Below are 25,486 nucleotides of genomic sequence, written 5' to 3' on the forward strand. Positions count from 1 at the left end.
CTGGAGACCATTTTAACAGCTGTTCCATTGTTGTGCTTTCACAGAGTAAAACTGTGATGCTTCACTTTAAACAGGCATATGTTTTAAATTACCATATGTATTGTATATTACTAAGTAAAAGTACCCAGATGCAATAAGATATACATGTACACTTCAGAAGATGCATCTATCCTCCTTTTAACTGACAACAGCATCCTATAAACCATTTCCAAACATTTTTTGCTCAACATTTCTTTACCTACATTTCTTGTTGATTCACTCTTAAATAATTAGCAGTACACCTTATTATCCTAAAACATTTCAGTATGTTTCTCTTACCCTTAATTCATCTCTGTATATTCCCGTTTGTACTTCTCTTTAACTTCTGGTCATTACAGTTGCTCTTTATTGCACTCTTGCCCATTACCCTTCTCATATTTTTCCACAACCTCCTTCCCCAAATTAGTTTCTGCCTCTCTTTCCAGCTCCTACATCAGGAGTGGTTTTAACCTGCCATTTACTGCCAATGCCACTTTCTGTTCATTTTCTTCATCTTTCTCTTTTGCTGTGCCATATAAATCACAAATTTCCTGTTCCACATATCACTGTAACAAAAACTCTGCATCTTTATTTTATTATCCATTTACAGACGCCTTGTTATGGACACAAAATGCTTGCCTTATTTCCAACCTGCCTAATCCATAATGATGGATATTTTTTTAAGCATACTGTCATAGTAAAACATGAAGAATCAGAGCTGATGTATAGCTCATTTTATGGATAGGCATCTTTATGAAAGAGATACACTCTGCCAGTAAATGTGTACACTACTTTACAGAGAGATGTGAACAGGGCATTTGTTCACTTTTGCATCTTTACTTGAGCAAAGAAAGACCAATATATATATATATATATATATATATATATATATATATATATATTTATATATAGACATGCAAATAAATTCACACATGTACACATATATATATATCTGTGCATGCACACACATATGTTTATAGTGATAAATTACCATGCATTTGTAAAAAATGCCAGCAGACACGAGTATAAGTAAGACATATAGTGACAAGTTATTATATTGTTAGTCAATGATGCCAGCAAATGTGAGTCTTAGAAGCAAAAATGTCTTTACTAAACAGAAAACATTTTCCTGAACAAAGACAACATGGAGTTAGTTTATTGCAAAGTATAAAAACAGTACAGACATAAAACAGAATCACAAAGTCTGTAATCTTCAAGGCAGGTCAACAGTATTTGAATATACTTGTTTAGGCAGTATTTAGTGTAACACAGGACTTACAGTAAGTAGCTTGAATACTCACTTCCAGCTGTTGGCAATATCTTCCTGTGTTTGTGAAACTCTAGTATAGACAAAGAAAATTTCAGTAGTTAGAGATGCATTCTCATAGTTTTTAATTTCCACTTAGGCAGGAATTTTCCATTGACAAATTCTACTCACTGATCTTAATGGAAGCCGAGATCCCTAAAACAAATTACAGGAGGTCCAAGAAGCGACTTCTGCCACTTTGTTTATCTGAACTGAAATCATAAATGTGTGTGTGCACGCCACATGTTCCATGTTCTACCCAGATTCAAGCTAGCTTCTTAGCTTTTCAGAGTCAGAACCACATTCATCTAGCTTAGCCCTTTCCGGAGTCGGGACCAAAAAGGATACCTGCTACCCAGACCTTTTGCTTATTACATGGTACTTTCTCCATCTTAAACTTAGGAGACAGTGACTGTATTAGGCAGAGAATGAAGTCTGTATCTGGACAATGTTTCACTGTAATTTATGTCATGAAGGGGGCTGTACCTTGATCTCAGACCTTACTTCTGTCTGGGATCTAGTGTCTGTCTTTGCCTTCATGTATTTTGAATCCAACCCACTGTGTATGGCATGTCCACTGTTTGTGATGTTCTTACTTTAAAGAACCACTCTGAATGTACACATGGGCTTTTCCGGACCTCCAGTCATAATTCATGTACTTCCTGCCGTAACACAAACCACAGTAATACATTCTCCCCTGTCTCTATAATGGTGTCTAAATCAAACAATAAATGACAGGTTTTAGCTGAGTGCCAAGTTGCCAACAGTTATAACATTACAGTTCATTCGGTCTATAAACTGTCTCATTCTTTTGCAGGGGGTCTTCTGCAGAGTCTTTAATGTCTCCCCCACTTTTACGCAAAAACAAAGACTTTTCAGTCTTCTGGGAGGTATTCACCAGGTTTTCCATTTTTGTCATGTTAGGTGATAGCTCAAATGCCAGCACACATCAAATGTCCAGTTCAGGTTGTTTTCAGCACAAGTTTGGAACTTTTCAGATTTCTTTTGAGGTCATAGCTGCACATCTTTTTGGGTGCCTAAATGAGCTGACTCGAGCTCATTTAGTCCAAACATGGTTTACCATAGTGGAAAACCCCTTTTCCTTCTACACAGTTGTAAAAGCAAATCTGTTGGCACCAGGGTCATTCTTCATTATCTGATTGGTTTATTTGTTTAAACACCTTTATTAAATTATCACTTAAGAAATAGGCAAGCATACATTAATAGAAAAGAAAACAAAATTTTTTTTCTGCTTATGACATTATATATTACATATGTTTTCTGTCTTTATAACAACTGTCTTTCAGTCCACCATTACATAAATTGTTTATTTCCTGCCTTCCTGTAAACCTCACTCCTCTTCCTGAACATTATTTGCCATGTAATGTTCCCACAAATTCCATTTATTTCTATGTAATTTGCGTCTTCCTTTTTGTAAAGATCCCTCTTGTATTTTTATCTTTTACAATTTTTAAATTCTGCCAACTCATTACACTCCCAAAAAGCATGTTCCCATTTACCTGTTTCTTACCCATCACACCTCCAACATTTGGCATCTACCTGAGGAAAAATTCTTTGAAGTCAGCATGGGGTATAAAAATACCTATGTAACACTTCCAAGCAGAAATCTTAAACCTTCTAGACTTTGTTGCATAATTGGGAGATGTGCATATGTCTTCCCATTGTTCCCTTGTAAATTGCATTTCCAGTCACTCTTCTCAATCTTTTCAAACCTCCTCTGACTGATTCTTATAGTTATCATTCAATATTTTATATGCCCAACTAAGTATCCATATTTTCACAGCAGCTTAACTTCTAGGTTGTACTAAACACTGCCTGAGCAGGTCTTTCACTTGGGAATCTCCAGACTCTTTTTCTTTGCCTATATTCTTGATTTCAATCTCTGGTAGGGAAGGCAGTCTCTGACCTGGAGTCCAAACTTCTTCTTGTCCTTTCCCATTCTGTTACCTTTCCCTCACTAATTATTTGCACCCATACCTTGTTTATTTGCCAGTTTTCTCCAGTAAATTCCAGCCCCTTCTTATAACTATTTTCTGCCCCTACTTGCAGTCATCCCTACTGGCAAAATCACCTTTCTCCATTCCCGTGCTGGCTTAGTTCTTAGAATACTTTCTGCAATTTTATGGATATTATATTCTGTATGGTTGTTATTATTCTCTTTGAGAATGTGCATCCAAAATTATACTCTTCTTATTTCTTGAACTCCTTCCCCTCCACTTCATCATCATCATCTTCATTCCTTTCCACTTTGAATTCTAGCTTTCTGCTTGTGTAATGTATATAAGCCTTAAAAGTGCAGCTCTAAAATATCCCTTGTAATCTGGTAATCCTAAACTTCCTTGTTCTATTGGGAGTATCAGTTTATCTCACTTAATTCTTGTCCTCTTTCCTCCCAGATAAACTCCTTCAACTCTTTATTAATTATGGTTTGTAACTTGTTCTCTGGTTGATAAAAATATGCTGGACAAATATATAAAACTAAAAGGATTAAAACATTTTCACTGCCTGTATCTTGATAGCCTTATCCATAAACAAGAGCTTCCATTTTCTCAGTTTTTATATTATCTTTTGTTTAGTCTCTTCCCACATATCTTTAGCTGCCGCAGCTGAAGCCTTTTTAACCCATAGTCCTCAATACTTCCATCTTATCACATCCCCATAAATATTGATATTGCTGCACCAGTCCCTATGTGGGTACATAATTTACAACTTTAGTCTTTGGTTTATTTTCATTAATTTTATATCCTGAAAAGACTTTAAACTGCACTGAAAAAAACGTTCCACAACTCTGAGATGTCATTTTCTGGATTTATCAAGTAAAAAATAATATCTACAGATAAAGCCTACTTTTTGATTGCTGTACCAATTATGTCTTTGAATTTCTGACTCACTTATTTTCTTTGCTAATGGCTCCAAATATAAAACAAATAACAAAGTGGAAAGGGGAAACTTGGCCTGGTTCCTCTGCTCAAACTCCATATCAGAGAGGAACCCTCACACTTTTATCCTCCTAATTATATTTATTATTGTATCAGGAAATGCAAATGCTTCCATTGCCCTAATCCTAGAATCTTAGTTTACTCTGTCAGATGCTTTCTCTGCATCAAGACTCCCCAACAACAGCAGTAGTTTCTTACATTCTGCTTCTGTCATATCACTGATATTCTGTTAATGTTGTCAAATGTTTGCCCCCCCCCAAGAAACTCACATTGATCCATATCTATCAGTTTTGACAACCTTTGCTATTCTTTTAGCTAGTATTGACATAAGCACAAAATAATCATGGTTTAAAATTGAAGTGGGTTTATATGAAGCTTGGTCTGATGGTTCTTTGCCCTCTTTGGAGACTAGAGCCACCAACGGTTACCTAGTTGCACACAGGACAACTAGTTTTCAGTGATAAGAACCGCCTCCAGAGTTGCAAACTGGATGCTCCTGACATTGCTTTATATTCTCATTCTAACTGTCTAATTAATAAAAAAGGGCATGTTGCCATGGATATGAACTTACCCACTATCTCCATTACCAGCTTGGTAGATATGTACATCTTAAATTCAATGTAGAAATTGCATCATGTTTACTGACAACCAGTTAATTCACAAGCAAACTGATATGGTATGTGAGATATGTATTTACACAATGTCACTGGAGGCAAAACTCTCACAAAAAAGTACTCCTGATGTCGATAAGGTTGTCAGTAGTACACATGTTGCACCCATCACACACAATTCAAAGCAGACATATCGACCCACATATAATGAGGCTGTTGTATGTAACCTTCCTAAACCACAAAGACCTCCTAGAAGAAGTACACATAACAAATAACCTCAGCAGCTCTGATTGTACTCTTTCAAAACAACACCATCATCAATACATACAATCACATCTTGTGGAGTCTCTACTTCTAAACCCATATGGCAAACCATCATAGTCAAACATTCTGATCATTTTAGACTCCATTGTGAGACACATTGATGTCCCTCTCATCAGGCTGAGTAAGGAGAAAGCCATGGTCAGCTGCTTATCAGGGGTTAGGGTCCACCACATTATACACACACACACACACACACACACACACACACACACACATCATTGTACTACAAGAAGAGAGAGACATCATGGAGATCTCAGAATGTTTGTCCCGGGCTGGTATGAGCCTAGCATTGAGCAGCATTTTACCTTCTCCAAGAATGATGCCACAATACAAACAAAAGATGAGTGACTTTAATAATTGGCTTAGTTTCTGGTGTCATTTTAAGGGGTGTGCAATATTTGTCAGCATGGAAGGAGATGGTCAACAGACCACGCTGCTTTGCCAGGGATGGTCTGCACCTCTCCCCTCTAGGTTTTCGGATATTAGCTAAAACATTGTCTTCCCCATAGAGCCTTTTATAGGCAATGCCAAAGTGAAAGTACTTCTGACATAGCAAATCAAAACCAAGAAAATCTAAAGGTATACTGCTCAATGCTGGAAGTATAACCAAAAAACTACACTCCTTAGAAGCTCTCTTCACCCTAGAGAATGCTGACGTCTGTATGGTCATTGAGACAAGTTTTAAAGCCACAGAGAGCACACCAATGGTGCAAGGTTGTAATGCCTTCCACACATTTAGATCAGCTATTACCAGATGGGGACTAAAGGTGGAGGTGTCTTGATTTACATCAAAAATAAATATACATCAAGGCTGGTCAAACAGGACAATGCACTTGAGCTTCTCCGAGTTCAAATCACCATAGGCAAAATCCAAAACCACTTCCTCACTTCCTTACAAGTTATAGACCCCCCCCTATAGACAATGCACTTGAGCTTCTCCAAGTTCAAATCACCATAGGCAAAATCCAAAACCACTTCCTCACTTCCTTACAAGCTATAGACCCCCTTTATGATCCAGGAAGCCCATACCATGTATTTAAACGTATTGGAAACACTCATTGTCCAACCCAATACCATATTCATAGGCAACTTTAATTACCCCACTATTAACTGGGAATCCTATCTGACACCAAACACACAGGTGCAGAGATTCCTGGATTTTGCAAACACAACTCCATGGACCAGATTGTCAGTACACCAACAAGAGGTGCAACCATACTCAATCTGGTCCTCACTAATATGGGAGAGTGCTGCACACCCCCAGTGTAATGTCTTCACTGGTTAGTCAAACCACAAAATGGTCTCCTTTGAAGTAAAAAATAAAACCTGGACAATGAGCTAACCCTGGAATATTCAGGAACTATTCTAAGGCTAACTTCCTGATATTGAGGGATAACTTGGCAAAATTTCAAGCCTCCATAAACCCCGAGAACACTGCTGCCTATGCATAACTGTTCACAGAAACCCTATACAAGCATGTTAATAGCTGCATAGAGGCAGCTGTACCCATCAGGAAGAAGTACAGAACTAACTCAAAAAACAAGCCACTCTGGTGGAATCACAAAATCAGTAGGCTGTATAACAGAAGGAAGAAAATCATGGCAAAAATTAGGAGATGCTGCACCTAGCATGGTAAAAAGACAAGTAAAGACCAACAAATCCAAATCTGAGGTAAATTTGGCCTCAAAGGCCAAGGATAGCCAAAAGGCATTCTTTAGCTATGTCCGCAACCTCAAAAGGTAATACACAATTGTGTGCAGAGCTCATTGTAAATGGAGCCACCAATATTGAGCTAGGAGATATCACATACCTACTGGCTGACAAAGTCAGCTCCAACTTTACCCCCCTCTTCCCCTCAAACTTCCCTCAGGAAATATCATCAAATATAACTCCCCATGCTATCACTAGGGAACAGGATCTTAAAGCTCTCTATAAGGCCAGGAACACTGCATCACTGGGCCCAGAAAGTATCCAAGGATGCCTTCTAAATAGCATGAAACATGACCTATCAGGGCTTCTGGAATTACTTTTTAATTGTAGCCTCCAATCAGACTTTATGCCTCATGAATGAAGAACAGCAACAGTCATCGTTCTACACAAAGGTGGGCCATCTACAGACCCTGGAAACTAGAGACCCATAAGTCCTACTAGTTCCATATGCAAAGCCCTGGAAAGAATTATCATGGAAATGATCCGTAACAACATAGTAAACCTCCAGACACTGGACCCAACCTAATTTGGTTTCATTAAGGGGAGGTCATGCCTAGTCAACCTGGTGGATGAGGGCAAATTAGTTGACACTACCTATCTTGACCTGGCCAAGGCATTTGACACAATACCCCACCCAAGCATTGTTGACAAACTCAAGAGGTAAGGTACAAACCCTTATGTCACCTGATGAAAAGCCAAGTGGTTCACAGACAGGACCTAGGAAGTTAGAATTGGGGAGTCCACCTCTACAAAGAGGCCGGTCATAAGTGAATTCACTCAGGGATCAGTCCTGGGACTGCTGCATTTTGGCATTTACTTCTCTGAAGTCAAGGCCAGTGTCATTGGCCTCTGGGTGACTAAATTTGCAGATGATTGCAAATTAGAAGCTGTCATTGAATCCCACACTGACACAAATGTTCTCCAGGAAGGGTTAACTCAAACAAACAACTGTTTTCAGAGCCATGGACTAAAACAAAATGCCAAGAAATGCATAATAGTATCCTTCGGGAAGTCATCCACCTCTGGTAACTCGTATCGACAACACACCCCTTAGAGCTGACTCCGTATTCAGGGACTTAGAAACACACACAGACAGTAATCTAACCTTAACCATCCCTTGTCTACAGTAGTGAAGAAATCATTCTGTGTTGCACAACTTATAACCAAAGGTATGGAATCTAGGTCCAAGGAAGTCATGGTTCCACTGTATTCAGCATTCATCAGATCTGTCATTGAGTACAGTGCCCCCTTTGGTATGTACCTAACCAGGCATATGCAACAATTAGAATGTCCACAGAGGTTCCTCACTAAAATAATGCAGGGTGCAAGTAATATGTCCTATACAGAGCGTCTCAAAGCCCTATCCCTATATTCTGTCTCCTACAGACTGTTGAGGGGAAATCTATGCCTGGCTTACAGAGCATTGTCAGACCTCTCTCTGTTGGACCTCCTGCATATCCGCAAAACAAACAGCACCAGAATTTCCCATTCTAAAGACTTAAACCTTGCCTGTGATATAAATAGGACCTTCTGGAGAGACAGGTATGCATCCCAGAGACTACCCCATCTCTGGAACAGGCTCCCCATCCATGTGAAGCAAAGTTCCTCCATAACCCAATTCAAGTGCAACTTTAACAATTGGATGGGGAACAGGAGATTCATCCCTGGTTTGGCAGCTATGTCTCTAATGGACACAGGCAGCCTGTAAAAGGTTAATCTCCCAGGTCCCTGCTTGTAAATGTTTCATCTCCCAAGCTCATGCTTACACTTTTCAAGGGTACCAAAACTTGTCAGAAATTTGGGCTGCATCGCTAGGCTTAAGATGGCCCTTGTGTTCGTTAGCCTAGTAAATATTCCAGTTTTTTTTATCACTTTCTTCCCCCCACCATTTTTTGATGGAATATAAATACATGCCAGAGTAAACCTCCTCCCTTGTCAGTAGCCAATTACTACAATAAATCTACTATTATTATTACTATTATTATTATTACTACTATTGCTACTACTACTACTGTTGGCTTTTTTCCTCTTCTTTTACTATTGGTGCCCCTCTAACAATCAGTATTATTACCCCAATTTACTTTTGTCCCTGATATTCTGCTGAATGTCCATTCTGAAATCCTTTCTTTGTCAAATTCACTGCTCATTTATTTCCAAATGTATCTCCTGCAGCATTAGTATTTGCACTAAGAACACTGTTGATCTACTGCAGAAAGAGGAAAAAGAGTTGTCTTGCAAGATGCAAAAAAAAAAAGTTAGAGGCAGAATGCAATTCTCAGAGCAAAGTCCAAGAAGAAACATTAGATCAGTAGGAGGATAAGCAAAGGAGTCAGAGCAAGGTCCATTAATTGCTAACTTAGCTGGCGCTTGGATGCATATAGGTAGACAAGATAAGAAAGAGGGGAAAATACATAGAAAAATTGATCCAGCAAGCTAAAGAGAAGAAAACCAAGGTTATTAAGATAGTAAATGAAGATGAAAACTCAAAAATACATGAGTTGCTAGCAGAAGCAAATAAAATAAGCCCCTGGATGGCTATGCAGAAAGAGCCAATATTTATTTGAATATGAAGAAGTTCAGTCTGGCTGTAAGAGAATGTGAAGGAGCTATCAGGGTCAACTCATCCTGTGCATCTCCACACAAATGGAAAAGAAGAGTGCATAGACTTCTACGTCTCTGAAAAAGATGACCGAGATCTAGCCATTGCTTATCAACTAGACAATGATTATGAAGCTAGTAGCTTGCTGTAAAAGGTATAACTTAATGAAGGCCTTATTTAAGCATTTCTTTGGTATAAAGGGCAGTGTGGCACTCTGCAGATAGGGAATGATAATAATCACTTGAATGTATTAAATGAAAAAAAAGATAAAAATAAAGATGAGACTGAGTTAGTCACATTGTTCACAATTAGCTTTTTATGTTCAGGGGCTAGTTCAAGCTGACACATAATGTTTATTATAGAAGTAGCAAGAGTAAATGAAGCTGCAAGGAGAAATAAATGACAAGAGCAAAAATGCAAGGGATAGAGACCTCAGCACAGGATGTACATTCAAAATACCTGGGTCTACAGGTTGAAAATGATACCCAGACTAAGGCTGAAAGGTACAACTACTGATTTACTAAGACAAATCTGCAGGAAACTGTGAATAAAGTTAGACTATAAGCAGAATTGTCTTATTTGCATAAATTTCTGGAAAATTATGCTCTTAAGCTAGAGAAGGATGGCGTAAAGAAATGAAAATGAGGAGAAAGCTTTTAATCTTCAGGCAGCTAGTCAGAATATCAGTGAAAGAAAATGTGGCAGTGTGAAGCCTTTTGAAAAGTTCAGACATGAGAAAAAATGAGTTTGGTCATCAAACAAACCAAGGACTTCCCAGATGGTTGAAAACACGAATCAGCAGCTTAATTTCATTTCTCCAAGTGTGAAAGTAGAAACCGAGAAAAGGGAGCCAGTTCATTTGTCATTTGGGTAAAATACAGTTACTGGTTGGTTAGTACATTGTCTGGATTCCAGAAAAGGAGACATTTGGAGAACCCAAAAGAAAATCATCCAGAAAAAGTGAAGAGAAAACTCCGGCTGGGAAGAGTACTGCAGCTGTTTATCAACAATCAGTTCAACCTTCAGATTTGGTTCAAGAGATGGCCTCAAGTAATTTAGAGGAAAAAATAAAACAAATGTACTCAGAGGTGATTAAAATAATTCAAATATTGAAGGAATATGAGAACTGAAAATTCAAAAGGCTGGAAAATTGACGAAGTTTTAATTAGCTATTTAGATGAACTAATAAAACTGCAAAGAAAAAGAAAATCAGAGAAGTGAAGAAAAGGCTAGCCAAGTATGAGGCTTCTCAAGAAGAGCTTTTTCAAAAATAAAGTTAGAAGACCATGAGGGCAGAGAAAACCTGAGATTTTTCTGCTGTTCCAGAGAAACTGGAAGGATGGGCTGTATTATTTTTATGACAGAACAAATAAGCATTTAGACTGGTGTTCCAAAGCAGGATTTTTAATTGAAATAGCACATCGAGCATATGCTCCAAAACTGGCCATGAGAAAGCAGCCAAGAGCTATTAATAACAATGTAATACAAGTGCACAGAGTTGATCATGACAAAACCACAGCAGAATGGAAATGTATTAAAAATTGGAGCTAGCAGAATGTTTGTGGAAAGGCAGAAGGGAAGCACAGTCATCACAGCACTCCGGGAATGTTGAAGGACAGATATGAGATTCAAGCTACTGTATCCTGCTGTCTTCAGGTACTTTTTTGGAGGATTAAACACATATTGTGATGCAGAACAGGATATGGAGGAAATAAAATAGCTTATCCAACAAAAAGTGAGCCAGCATGCAAAAGGGAACTCTGATTATCATTCTTCTGACAATAAAGCCCATAGAGAGACTTTGCCAGTGAAACCTTTTCCCGTGTTCCAAAGGAAAATGCTTGAGAGACTGAAAAAAGCTTAGAAGGTGACTAAAAGAATCAGGAGTACCTTTAATTTGAACCAGAGTCTGGTACTGGGAGATGGAGATGATCAGGAAAAAGATTAGCAATACTGAAATTAGTGACTGTGAGAAACTGTAAAGCATCAATCACATTTGTGAAATATGGCTTTGCAATGTAAATTGGCTGAGAAAAACTGGACTTTTGTTGACTCTGTTAAAGTTGTAGTGGACTGTAAAGTACACACCTCACATTATGTCATCAATTTATTTTATTATTTATTTAATTTTATTTTATTTACATTTGTTGACTGGGAAATTCCGACTGGATGCAGGTCCTTTTTCAGCAAAGGCCCGGGGAGAAAAGCTCCACAAAGTAATGTTAATACAATCATAGTTCCTGATGAAGAACATAGTACATACTATAGTCACATAACATCTGTGCCATCTAAGATAGCATGTATTCTAAGAATTAAATAGCAGTTATTAACATTGTTACTGTAAACACTTACAGCAGTATTATAAATAATAAGCTTACAAGCATCAGAGTTGGCTGTATTCAAAGGTAGTTAGTGGGGTGGAAGAGAGGTTGAGGGTGGATGGAGTGGGAGATGCTAGTGAGGAGTGTTACAAGGGCATAACCAGCATTTTTTTAGGTGAGCTTTAAGTACAGCTTTGAAGTGAGTGCATAATGGTACATAGGTTATTGGTGGTGGTGAGGGGGGGGGGGGGGGTTCCATAACTTGGTTATTGAGCTGGAGAAGAGTGCTTCTCCAGCAGAGTTCTTGGCTCTAGTTACCTGTAATTGATTTTTGTTGCTGGATTGTAGTAGTCTGGTGGTGAAATAAAGCTGGAGTAGATTTTGGAGGGATGGGACTTTTAGAGGATGGTTTACTAGTTTGTGGGCAAGTGAGAGTTGGTACCATTGAAGCAGGTGAGGGTGTTCTAGCCAGCCAAGTTCAGCAGTTGAGAGATAGTGGTGACTACGAAAGTTGGCCTTGGTGGCGAACTTGTCGATTTTGTTGTAGCAGGTCTCAAGTTTATTTAGATCGCTTGGCCTTAGGTTGTTATATATTGGAGAGGCGTAAAGAAGGGTGGGAATTTGCAGCTGAAATCCTGGCTGCTTTGGTGAGGAATTGCTTATTTCTGTATAAGGCTCCTAGTTTTTGTGGACTTTTTTTATGGTCATGGATATGTGAATGTCAAATCTGAAATTATTGTCAGTCTCAGCTCCTAGCAATTTGGTGTGATCTGTTGGTTGAATAATGGTGTTGTCTTTGGCTGTGATATTAAAGTGAGAGTAGGTTTGTGTATGTTTGGTGGGTTGGAAGATAAGGACTTTAGTTTTATTTGGATTGAGTATTAACTGGGCATCAGATAGCCAAGATTCAACAGAGGAAAAGGCATCCTGTGTGACCTTTTGCAGTTCGGGTAGGGACTGGGCTGAGCAGATGATGGTTGAGTCATCTGCATACTGTATGAGAGAGCCATTTTTATTTATTTAACATTTGTTAACTGGGAAATTCCGACTGGACCAGGTCCATTTTCAGCAGAGGCCCGGAGAGAGAAAAGATCCAGCATCAAGTTATACAAAATAGAGTACACCCAGCATAATGCACAAAACAGGTTACATCATGTATTCTGAGCATAGTGATATAGCAAGAAATTAATAAAACACTCCAGGTAAAAGAAGATATAGAACCTAGGTAAAAAAAACAATGTCGGTTATAGATCGGTGAGAGAAGAAAATATATCAAGTAAGATTCTACAGTCAAAAAATTTTGGTGGCAGTGACTAGATTATTGGTGAAAATGGAGAAGAGTAAGGGTCTAAGGATGGATCCTTGAGGAACACAAATAGATTTCATAGGAGTTCATAGGTTAGTACTAGGCTACTTGCCCTTTCAGGCCATTTTAAGCCTAGCCAGTTACCCCATGTGAGAATCAAACCCTGCACCTTGTGTCTGTAAGGTAAACACCTTAACCATTAGGCCACTCTCCCACCCCCTATATATTACTACTAGGCTAACTGCCCTTGGGGGCCATTTTAAGCCTAACCAATTACCCCATGTGAGAATCAAACCCTGCACCTTGTGTCTGCAAGGTAAACACCTTAACCATTATGCCATCCTCCCATGTTAGACAGGTGGTTGGGGAGATATGTCATTCTGCCATACAACGGATTGCTGGCAGCCAGTCAGGTAGCTCTGAAATCAGTTGGTGACTGAGAAAAGGATAGGTTATTGAGAACAGAGATGAGTTGTTTGTGTGGGACCATGTCAAATGCCTTAGATACGTCTAGGAAAGTAGCAGAGGAGAAATGGCCATTGGTTTTATGCTGAAGGGTAGTGTTTGTAAAAGAGAGTAAGGCAGTGGTAGTGCTATTGTTTGGCCGGGAAACAATGTTGACTGTTAGAAAGGAAGTTGTTAGTAAGGAGGTAGTCTAGGTCTTGAGAGTGAATGCATCTCTATTTTGGATAGTGGAGAGAGAATTGCTATGGGCCGGTAATTGGTGAGTTCTGTGCAAGGGGCCGCCTTTGTGGAGGGGAATGATGTGTGATATTTTCCATACTGAAGGGATGTGGCATTCTGATAGAGATCGATTAATCAAGATTGAGACTGGGTAGACTAGGGTGTCAGCTGCAGTTTGTAGGTATTCACTTGGGAGGTTTTCAACTGCTAGTTTAGTGGGTTTAAGTTTAGTTAAAAGTTGTTTTTTTGTTGGAGGTAGGAATAAGAGAAAAACAGAAGGCAGTGGGGAGATTACTAGATGAAGGTGTGGGGAGGAGGGGAGGGGGATTGTGGTGTCTAGCTAGTGATAGTATGGGTTGTGAAGTGTGTATTGAATGAGGCAGCAATATTTTCTGAGGAGTGGAGAATGTTAGGTGAGGGGGTACTGACTTTACCTGGGTCGAGGATGGAGTTTATGGAGGACCAGAATTGCTTGGGGTTGTGTTGGGAGGAGTTAAGGGCAGATTGGCAGTATTGCATTTTGTCTTGCTTTATTAGCTTTTTGACTCTATTGCGTAGTTCTAGGAATTTCTGTCTAGCTGAGGGGTTTTAGTTTTGCGCCAGTTTTCCCATGCTTTATCACTGTTTTTCATTACTGATCTATGTGGTTTTCTGTAGCCATGGGGGGGATTGGGCTTTGGTTCTGATACGTCTTATGGGGACGTGGTTATTTAGGATGCCTAGGAAGGTAGTATTGAAAAATTGAACTGCGTCATCTAGGCTGAGCTACTTTAGTTGAGTCCAGTTACAGTCTTTGAGGGATGAGATGAATGTGAGTAGGTTAAAGTTTAGTTTATTACGTATTTGCCGATAGATGACAGGTTTAACTTGATATAGGTATTTTTTGAGTAGAAATGTTGGGGAATGATCACTGAGGCTATCCGGTAGGTAGCCTCCTATATATGATTGGGGGATCTTGCTGACTAGTATCCAATCCAGACTAGTATGCTTGTTGGAGTTTTTATTTATTCTGGTAGGCGACTGGATGAGTTGGGTGAAACCATGATAGTTTAGATGATGGGTTGGATGGTTGCCCCAGCAGGATTCCCAGTCAATATTGAAATCACCTAAAATTATGGTCTCTTGAGGAAGATGGTGGATAACCCAACTGAGGAGGTTTTCTAGTGGAGGGATATTATGGCCAGGTGGGAAGTAGCATCCTTTTATGTTAATGGTTTTATTTTGGTTTATTTTGAGGGTGATATAAATTATTTCTTCATTGCCAATTTGGGGTGCTGATACATTTAGGATCTGAATGTTTAGATGCTGTTTAAACATTAGAGCTACACCACCCCCTTTCTTGTCTAACCGGTCTACTCTTAGTATGTCATAACCAGTAGGGAGAATTTGCTCACTGCTAATGTGAGGTTTTAGTCAGGTTTCTGTCAGGAGTACAAGTCTGTGTTGGCATGGAGTTCATGGACTTTGTTGGTTATACTTCTGATATTTAGGCTTAGCAGAAGGAGGTCAGTTGGATTTCTATTGGCTGTAATTTGGGAGAAGTTGTGGTTATTAGACTGATTATTAGTAGTTGAGTTGGAGATGGAGGGGCCAGGGTTGGGTTGGCTGTCGCCACTGAGGAGGGCAAGCTTTGTTATGCCTAAGGATAATAATTTTATAATTGTGTGAAGTAGTTTGTATTTTAGGGAAACTTTTTGTTTGGGTGTAGTAGGTGATAGATACTGTGGGGGGATTAGTTAAATTTTAGGGATGCCTTTTGTTTGAGTATTGTAGTTGATAGAGTATGTGGGGGGGTGCATTGGGATGGTTCTTGTGTTGGTGAGAGAGGACCAGTGTGAAGGTGAGTCATGAATGGTGGTGTGAGTAGTAGTGCAGTGGAAATGGTTGAGTGGGAGAATAATGGAGTTTTGGTAAGATGTAAGGTATGCAAGGCGAGTGCATGTAATGAGTGTAAGTATATGTTGAACCTTGTTAGCAGAAGTGTACAGATAGTAGTGGGATGGTGGCGGAGTTAGAGTTGGGAATAATGGTGTGGTTGGTTATTAGACTGATGGGAGAGGTTTATGGTTGTAATAAATGTAGGACCAATCAGGATCAATGTTTAGTAGGACACCAAAGGGAAAAAATAGTTCCTCAAGGTCACAGTTAGTGTTAATGAATCGCCAGTTGTTGTGTTGTGTCTTTTGGCTTTTCCCGATTAGGGGTCGCCACAGTGGAAATCCGGTCCGCTAATGATTGGCAGTAAAGTTTTATGTGCTGGCTTGCCGGGCCTAATGCACAACCTTCAACAAAGGAACGCCCATTCACGCATGTCGCCACACAGAAGACGCTCTAACTGAGAATCGAACGGGCAACGTCTGTGAGGCGACAACGCTACCACAGCACCACCACCGCATGAATTGCCAGTAAACGTCCAAAATATAATTCAACACAGAAAAGCAGCCAGCTATTCAAACCACAGCCAAAGAAGTCACTATTTGCCAAGAAATAAAAACGTTTTATTGTAGGTAAGCGCTTTCGTGGTGCTACTCACACCACTTCATCAGACCTTTTTACAACCATGCATCATATTACACTATATTTTATGCTAAAATTTAAATCAACCCATTAACATAATTGGTTCGATTAAATAAATTAACTTGTTAAATGTCTCATAAAAACTTCCATAAGAACAATGCCTTGAGTTCACAGATCTAAAAAATCATGAACTTCATTCAGCTATAAAGCGTATAAAAAGAATAATATGTGTATATGACATTATGTTAATGGGTTGATTTAAATTTTAGTATAAAATATAGTGTAATGTGATGCATGGTTGTAAAAAGGTCTGATGAAGTGGTGTGAGTAGCACCAAGAAAGCACTTACCTACAATAAAAAAATGTATTTCTTTCAAATAATAGTGACTTCCTTGGCTGTGGTTTGAATCACTGGCTGCTTTTCTGTCTTTAAAGGGAAAAAGCAACTGCAAGTAAAACAGTAACTGCAAGTAAAACAATGTTTGTTGTTATTATAGATTCATAGATTGTTATTAGGCTAACAACCCAGGGGGCCTTTCTAAGTCTAGTCAAGTTTTCCATAAAGAATAATGAAGTTGTGTATCCAAAGAGGACATTGAGGGTCAGGCATTTATAAGCTACCTGTGTCCATAAGGTCTAGGTTGCGCTTAAACTGGGTAATAGATCAGCTTCACATGGATGAGAAGCCTGTTCCATAAGAGGAACGGTCTCTGGGATACATATCTGTCTTTTCAGCATGTTCTGTTTAAGTTACAGACAAAATTCAGGTCCCTAGACCGTATATTTCTGGTACTGCTTGACTTATGAATATGTAAGAGATTCATAACTGTGGAGTCTGCGGATGCCTTGTAAGCCAGGCATAGATTAACCCTCAACAATCTATAAGAGATTGAGTAGAGGGAAAGGGCTTTGAGGTACTCTGCATAAGGCAGTTTTTTTACATCTTGTATTCTTTTTGTAAGGAACATCTGAGGTCGCTGTAGTTGCTGCATATGCCTGGTCAGGTACATACCAAAGGAAGCATTGTAATCTATGATTAGTCTGATAAGGGCAGAGTACAATGGGATATTGACCTCTTTGGATCTAGATGCCATGCCCTTGTTTACAAGTTGCACAGCATAAAAGGATTTCCTTACCAATGTGGCCACATGGTGGTCGAAGGTAAGACTACTGTCTACGTGCACACCCACATCCCTGATCACTGGGTCGACTCTTAGGGGTTCATTATCAACATGGTAATTAGCCAGGAAGGTTGACTTCCCAAAGGGTATAATTATGCATTTCTTCGCATTGAATTTAAGACCATGGCTTTGGCACCATTTGTTAGTCAGAGAAAGACTTTCTTGAAGAATGCTAGAGTCTGCAGGAGAGTCAAGGATAACCCTCTACTTGCAATCATCTGCAAACTTAGTCAGCCATAAACCTTCAGCATTTGCTTCTATGTCAGAGAAATAGATGCCAAAAAGGAGTGGGACCATTACTGAGCCCTGGGGGACTCCACTAGTGATTGGTGTCTTGGTGGAGGCGGCCTCACGTATTTTGACCTCCTGGTTCCTATCAGTGAGCCAAGTGACTATTCAGTGGATGATAAAAGGGTTTATACCTAAATTAGTGATCTTGTCCACAATGCCTGTGTGGGGTATTTTTTATTTTTTATTTTGAGTGTTTTTATTAGTATTTATATAAAATATTTTATGATGTAAACTGCATGTTATATTATCAGACATTTTTGTTCAGTGTATACTCAATGGTATTTTAAATGTGGGAGAGTATTTTCATTGATTGTTGTATATGATAAAGATATTAAAGCAAACAAGTACTTTTTAGTTGTAAAAAGTGTAGGCTTTACAGTATAACAAGAGAAGAAGGGCTGAATAAAAGCAAATTTAAGTTAAGATAATGTTCTGATTTTGGGCTGTTAGGGTGGAGTATGTGATGTAAAAATGTAGTGATTATATTACATGGAGAAATAATATAAATCTCCTTGTTTTTCATAAGGGTGGATAGCTAGATTAATTCCCTTGGCTGAAGCTATAAACATGTTTTTGTAATCAAAACAATGAAAGCAATGAAAATGGTAAGTTTCTTGTATCTGCACAGAGTCTTTTTTTATTAGCAAATATTCTCAGACATTTGCAGCTGAAGGCAGTTGGCCAAAAGAATTCTGTACATACTTTTCTGAGTGAAATTTGCAAATGCATGAAGGAATCATTGTAAAGTTATTAGCTGTTTTTTTTTTCTTATTGCTGACTACTTTTACATGGAAGTGGGCTGATACTGTAGGTGTAATCAGTTAAGTTGAGAACTCTGAGCATTCAGTGCTGGGGAAATGCAAAATTTTAAGGTACAATGACAAGCAATTCAGTGAAAACTAACGTTTGAAATTATGGGAAATCAATAAAAATAGTAACCACCCCAGCAGCCGTGATACTTTAATTCATTTAATAAACCGTGCATAATTTAGTTTTATTTAAAGGTTTCCAGTGCTGTTTTTCTTAGAGGTAAAAGGTGATGTTTACTGAAAGTATACAAGCTGTTTTTTCACATCTGGGAAAGGAAAAGAGATAAGAAAAGTACAGACAGCAATCAGAGTAAGTGGAAACTTAGGTACAACATGCACTTTAGTATGGTTTACCTTAATTTTAGATTAGGTTATGCCTGTGGGTACAGCTTTCAATATGGGAAATTGTTCTTGTCTGAAGGGTTACATTTCTTTTGTTTAAAATGTACATAGTTTTGTGTGTTTGTTCTAAGTTAATAGGGGATGGGATGTTCTGAAAATGTATTTAGTTTTTGAGTGTTTTCATTAAAGCAAAAAGTCTTGAAAAATCTGACAGAAGGGCAAATGGAGATGAGAAGAAAATGTATATAAGGTCAGCATGCCAACCATTAGTGATTGCAATGTGTAACAACATTTTGGAAATATACAGATGGTTATTTAGCAGGATATCTGGGATAAAGGAAGAGAGGAGTACTTATATTACTTGCAATAGGAGTTCCAATAGTAATAGAAGAAAATATAAAAAGGGCTACTGGCAAGGGAGAAGGATTACACTGGGATGTATTTATTTTCCACTGAAAACTGCTATAATGGAGCTTAAGAAATTTCTGGGAGAAATGATCAGCTTTCATCAAGGAATATTACTTGTAGATGGGGACTGGAATTTTATTTAAAACAGTGAAGGAGGGCCCAGAAGGGAAAATATAACAAAGGAGGGCAAATCTGTAAAGAAATTTATGAAACATTTGGCATGGAAGATGGGAATTCAGTACTAGGAGTTCAGAGTGAATTTGCATACTGTTCGCTAAGATACAAAAACTGAGTTAGACAGCATATACATTTCACAGGAACATGTGCGTTCAATTGAAGGTCTTAATACGCACCCAATAACCGTTTAAGATCATGTGCCAATAGTAATTAAAATAAAAACACAGGGTAATGAAATAAAAATGAGGCACTGGTGCTTTCCCACTTATCTGTTGAAAAGAGAGGAATTTAAGGAATGGGCAGTGGAAATTATTCAGGAGCTATTAGAGAACGTAGAAATTTCTTCCAAAAATATAGCTAGGGAGTGAGATAAAATTAAAGTGGAATTTAAAAATAAGGTGGAAATAAAACAAAGGGAGATATGGTTAAGAAGTAACAAGAATTACTTAGAGCGACTGACGTGTTGAAGTACTGAAAAATAGTGGGAATCTCAACGAACAAGAAGAGGAGCAACTGCAGAATGCTAAACAGAAAATATTGGATTACCTCGATAATATGTATGAGTTTAAAAAGATTGTTGTTAAGCAGCTGTTTTTTGATAATCCTAGAGCACAAAAACTTTTAACACAATGACTGAGGTAACAGAAAATAAAAAGAGCTGTCACCAAGCGTAGGGTGCATTTAATAAGGAAGATAAAGGATCCTGTTGAAGTATTGGAAATACTTCAAAAATCCTATGAAAGTCTGTGTCAGGCAGATAAATTTGAAAATGAAGAAACGGTACAAATGGAAATGTTTATGAAAGAATTAAATATGTCCAGGCTAGAGGTAGAGGAGGCTCAATTAATAACAGGATAGTAGGAGATGAGATAAAAATTGTGATGTATAACCAATCTGCAGGAACGTCCCCAGGAATAAATGGTATTCCTGTCGAGGTTTGGAAGTAGGAGGGAAAAAACTGATAAAGATCTGGAAGGTTTTGTTTAATGGTATTTTAAGAGAAGTACCAACATCCTGCAAGAAAGCGGTAGTAGCTGTACTACCTAAAGAGGGTAAAGATCCATCAGATCCAGCTTCATTCAGGCCCATTTCAGTACTAAATCATGGTTATAAAGTGTTTGTCTATAATGGCAAAAGTGATGCCAAAATCGATAGAGATGGATCAATGTGGTTTTGTAGGAGAGGAAAACATTTGACAACATTAACAGAACAACGATGATCCAGAGGAAAGCAGAATGTAAGAAAATACCACTGTTGTTGGTAGGTCTTGATGCAAAGAAAGCATTTGACAGAGTGAACTGGGATTTTATGAGCAGAGCAATGGAAGCATTTGTATTCCCTGAAAAAATTATAAGGATGATTAGGAGGATATATGAGGATAGGAGGTGAATATTAAAGTGGGTGGGGTCCTCTTTGATAATCTCTTCTTGAGCAGAGGAACTAGGCAGGGGTGTCCTCTCTCCCCTTTGTTGTTTGCATTATATTTAGAACTATTGGCAAAGAAAATAAGGGACTCAGAAATGCAAGGATATAGATGGTATGGTAGTCAAGAGAAGCTGGCTCTATTTGCAGATGACATTATTTTATACCTGGCAAAACCAGAAAGATACATTACAGTGCTGTGGAACATATTGAGACAATTTCAAACATTTTCAGGACATGAAATTAATGAAGCCAGAACAAAAGCAATAGCAGTAAATTATGTACGTTAATATGGATTGGTTCAGCAATATCCATACTTATGGGTACATGATAAAATGAAGTATTTGAGTGTGGATTAAAAATTGTACCGATGTGGCAGCTAAGGATATGGGGAAAGAGACCAAACAAAAGATAATACAAAAATTGAGAAAATGGAAGTTCTGTTATATGGATATTGATGGTAAGATACAACCAGTTAAAATGTTTTAGTCCCTTTAGTTTTACGTACAGGTCAGGCATATTTTTATCAACCAGAGGAGAAGCTGTGGACAGCAAGAGTTGAAGGATTTTATCTGGGAGGGGAAGATGGCAAGAGTCAAGTGGGATGAGCTTATTCTTCCAACAGGGCGGATTGGGATTCCTCAATTTGAAGAGGTAAGGCTCTTATACATAGCACAAGCAGAAAACTATAACTCAAAATGGAAAGTGATGATAAATAAATGGGGAGAGGGGGTTCAAGTAACAGGGAGAGACTGGGATTTTGGATGAAGACCTTTAAGGAGAACAACAGTATTCGTACAGAATATTATATTCATAAAAAGCTGAAGGTATTCTAAGAACCATGCCAATATGGGGCTGGAGAAAGAATATTCTACCAGTAGGGGTGACTGCAATTAGGGATACAAACAATAGGCAAGACAGGGCAAGAGTATATTGGAGAAACCTGGCAAATGATCCAAGGTATTGTGAGCAAATAACTAGACAGTGAAAGATAATAGAATGGGAAGATGCTAAGAACTTATTTGGACTGCAGGTTAGAGATTATCTTCCATATCAAGGATTGATATCAGATTACAGGCAAAGAGAAAGAAATTGGAGGGTCCTAAATGAAAGACTAATAATGGTAGAGTTCTTAGTAGAATCTAGAATGGAAGTGGCTGTTGAGATAAGAATAATTAGTAGAGCATATAAAATATTGCATGATAACTTTAAGAATGAGTCAGAAGAGGTTAGGAAGAATTGGGATGAGAGTTTGGATAAGCAATTCACAAAGAAACAATGGGAGGATATTTGTATATCTCCCAAATATGCAACAAAATCTAAAAGGTTTAGGATTTTTGTCTGGAAGTGTTTACATAGATATTTTTATACCCTAAGCAGGCTCCAAAGAATCTTTCCTCGGGTAGACAACAAACATTGGAGATGTGATAGGGTCGAAAGACATAACTGGGAACATATTTTCTGAGAGTGTTGTGAGTTGGCTGACTTTAAAGATTCCCTGCAGACTGCTCTGTTGTATGCTGGGTAAGTAAATTGGAGTGACTAGGGAAATTAATTTTTGAGCTGTGATACAGAGTTGAAATTGCTTAGACATGTTAAGGCCTTGCTGAGTCTAATTATAACGGCTGCCAAAAAAACAAATAACTAGAAAATGGAAATAAAAGTCTAAACCAACTTTACTATCAGTAACAAAGATAGTAACAGAGATAAAACAACTGGAATTGGGATCTTTAGAAAAGGGTAGGAGTAAATTACACAGGAAAATATGGGAAATGTGGGAACACTACATGCAGAGGAGGAATGATGTTTAAAAGAAGGCAGGATCTTAATGAGCTATGCAATGGTTGACTAACTGACTGACTGGATATATTAAAAGTGATATATAATGTTTGCAGCTACAGTTGTGTTGCCACATTTTGTACGGTAAAATGTTTGCAACTGAGATTCTGCTGCTATGATTTATTTTAATTTATATAAATGTAAGATTCTCTGTGTCACACATGATTATTTAATAAAGATGTTTCTTGTAAAAAAAAAATAGAAATACACACTAAAAACTTGTGTAAAATAACTGGGAATAAAATATTTTTGTCATATCGGTTATTCTATCCATGAGACCTCAGATTGTAAATGGCCTTACAGGTATTGACAAAAAGGAAATCGGACAGAATTATATTAAAAAATGCAAAGTGCAAATAACAATGTTAGAGGAGACATGTTTGGAAAGAAATAAGGATGTGAATTTGACAAAAAAAATTTCAGGATGGATATTCAGCAGAATATCGGGGACAAAGGAAAATGTGAGTAATACTGATTGCTAGAGTGACTTCAATTCTGATAGAAGAGGGGAAAAAAGACAATAATGATAGTTTTGTTGCAGTAAGGGGCAATTGGCAGGGGAGTAGGATTATACTGAGATGTATTTATATGTCACCAAAAACTGCTGTTATGAAGCTTAAAAAATTTGAGAAAAATAATGGGTTTTCAGCAGGAAATATTATTTATAGGTGGGGACTGGAACTTGATTTGCAACAGTGGGAGTATATCAGTTGGATCTGGAAGGGAAAATGAAGCAAAAGAGGGTACATTTCTGAAGAAATTTTTTAAAATAATTGGTATTGAAGACATGCATTTATTAGTAGGAACTCTTAACAGAATTTATGGATTATTCCCCAAGGTATAATAACTAGGCTAAACTAGTTAGACATTATATTTCACAAGGATATTTGCATTTAGTTGAAAGCTTCAGCATACATCCAATAATTATTTCAGATCATGCACTAATAACAAAGGGCTCCGATTACGTTATCAAAGTTTTACAATTTCGAACGCCATATGGTCGAACCCGTACGTTCAAAGTTGTAAAACTTCAAAAACGTTAAAACAAAAAAGAAAAAACTTGCCTGACAGTTGTAAGCAGGGGGGCAAAGCCCCCTGCACTTCCCACGTGGGGGGCTGTGCCCACCACACCCCCCGCTCTTTAAATTTACCAACTCCTAGACTGCAGAACAATGCAGTACAGTCCCAAATGGGAAGATTCCCCTTTACTACACTGTAGTGTGATCTCAGAGTTTGTATATTTAAAGAGCGGGGGTGCAGGGGGGTTTGCTTACAATCATTTTTTCATTTTTTTAAGTATTCGAAGTTTTACAACTTCGAACATAGGAGTTCGACCATATACCGTTCAGAGTTGTAAAATTTCGAGAATGTAATAGGAATCCAATTAAAAATGTATGGCAATGAAGTAAAAATGAAACACTGGTGCTATCCTACCTTGTTAAAAAGTGAGGAACTGAGAGTGGGAAGTGGAAATTATTCTTGAAGTATTATGGAAGATAGAAATTTCATCAGAAGTGATAGGTAGTGAGTGGGATAAAATGAAAATGAAGTTTAAAAATAGGGTAGAAATAAAAAGAAAGAGATATGATCAATAAGTAATGAGAATTATCTAGAGGGGCTGACAAGGGTTAAAGTATTACAGAACGAGGGGAATGTTAAAGCACAAGAAGAGGCTAAAGAGAAAATAAAGGAGCATTTGGACAATATGCATGAGTGTGGAAAGATTGCTGTTAAATACAAATTTTTTGATAACTCCAGAGCACAAGAACTTTTAATCACAATGACCTAGGCAACAGAAATTAAAAAGTTGTCACGAAACTTAGGAGCCTATAACAAGAAAAATAACCATAGATCCTATTGAGGTATTAGAGATATTTCAGATATTATATGAACCTTTGTATAAAACAGAAATGTGGAAATCAAGAAAGAGCAGAAATGAAATAATTTATGGAAGACACAATTATGCCAATGTTGGAGGTAGGTAAGGCTCAAGAACTAAAAGTTAAGATAGGAGAAGATGAGATAAAAACAGTGATATATAATCAGTCTGCAGGAACGTCTCCAGGAACAGATGATAGTCCCATGGAAGTTTGGAAATTTAAGTGATAATGATCTGGGAGACTTTGTGTAACAGTATTTTAAAAAGATGGGAAGCACCAGCATCTTGGAAGAAAACTGTGGTAGCTGCATTACATAAAGAGGGTAAAGACTCATCAGACCCTGCTTCATACAGACCCATTTAAATTTTAAACTGTGATTCTAAAGTGTTTGTCTATACTAGCTAAAAGAATGGCAAACGTTTACCAAAATCAACAGATATGGATCAGTGTGGTTTTGTGGAAGAGGGAGGGAAACATGTGACAACATTAGTAGAACAATGATGATCCAGAGAGAGAAGCAGAATATAATAAATTATTGCTGTTGTTGGTGGGTCTTGATGCAGGGAAAGCATTTGAAAAAGTAAGCTGGATTTTATGAGTAGGGCAATGGAAGGAATTGCATTCCCTGATACAGTAATAAGGTTAATTAGAAGGATATATATGAAAAATTGAAGGCAAGAATTAAAGTAGTAGGATTACTTTATAATGAGCTGTGTTTGAACAGAGGAACCAGGTTGGGTGTCCTCTTGTCCCTTTGTTATTTGCTTTACACCTGGAGCCA

This window comes from Protopterus annectens, chromosome 4.part1, assembly GCF_019279795.1.
Source record: "Protopterus annectens isolate FY-2018-M chromosome 4.part1, PAN1.0, whole genome shotgun sequence".
NCBI lineage: Eukaryota > Metazoa > Chordata > Ceratodontiformes > Protopteridae > Protopterus > Protopterus annectens.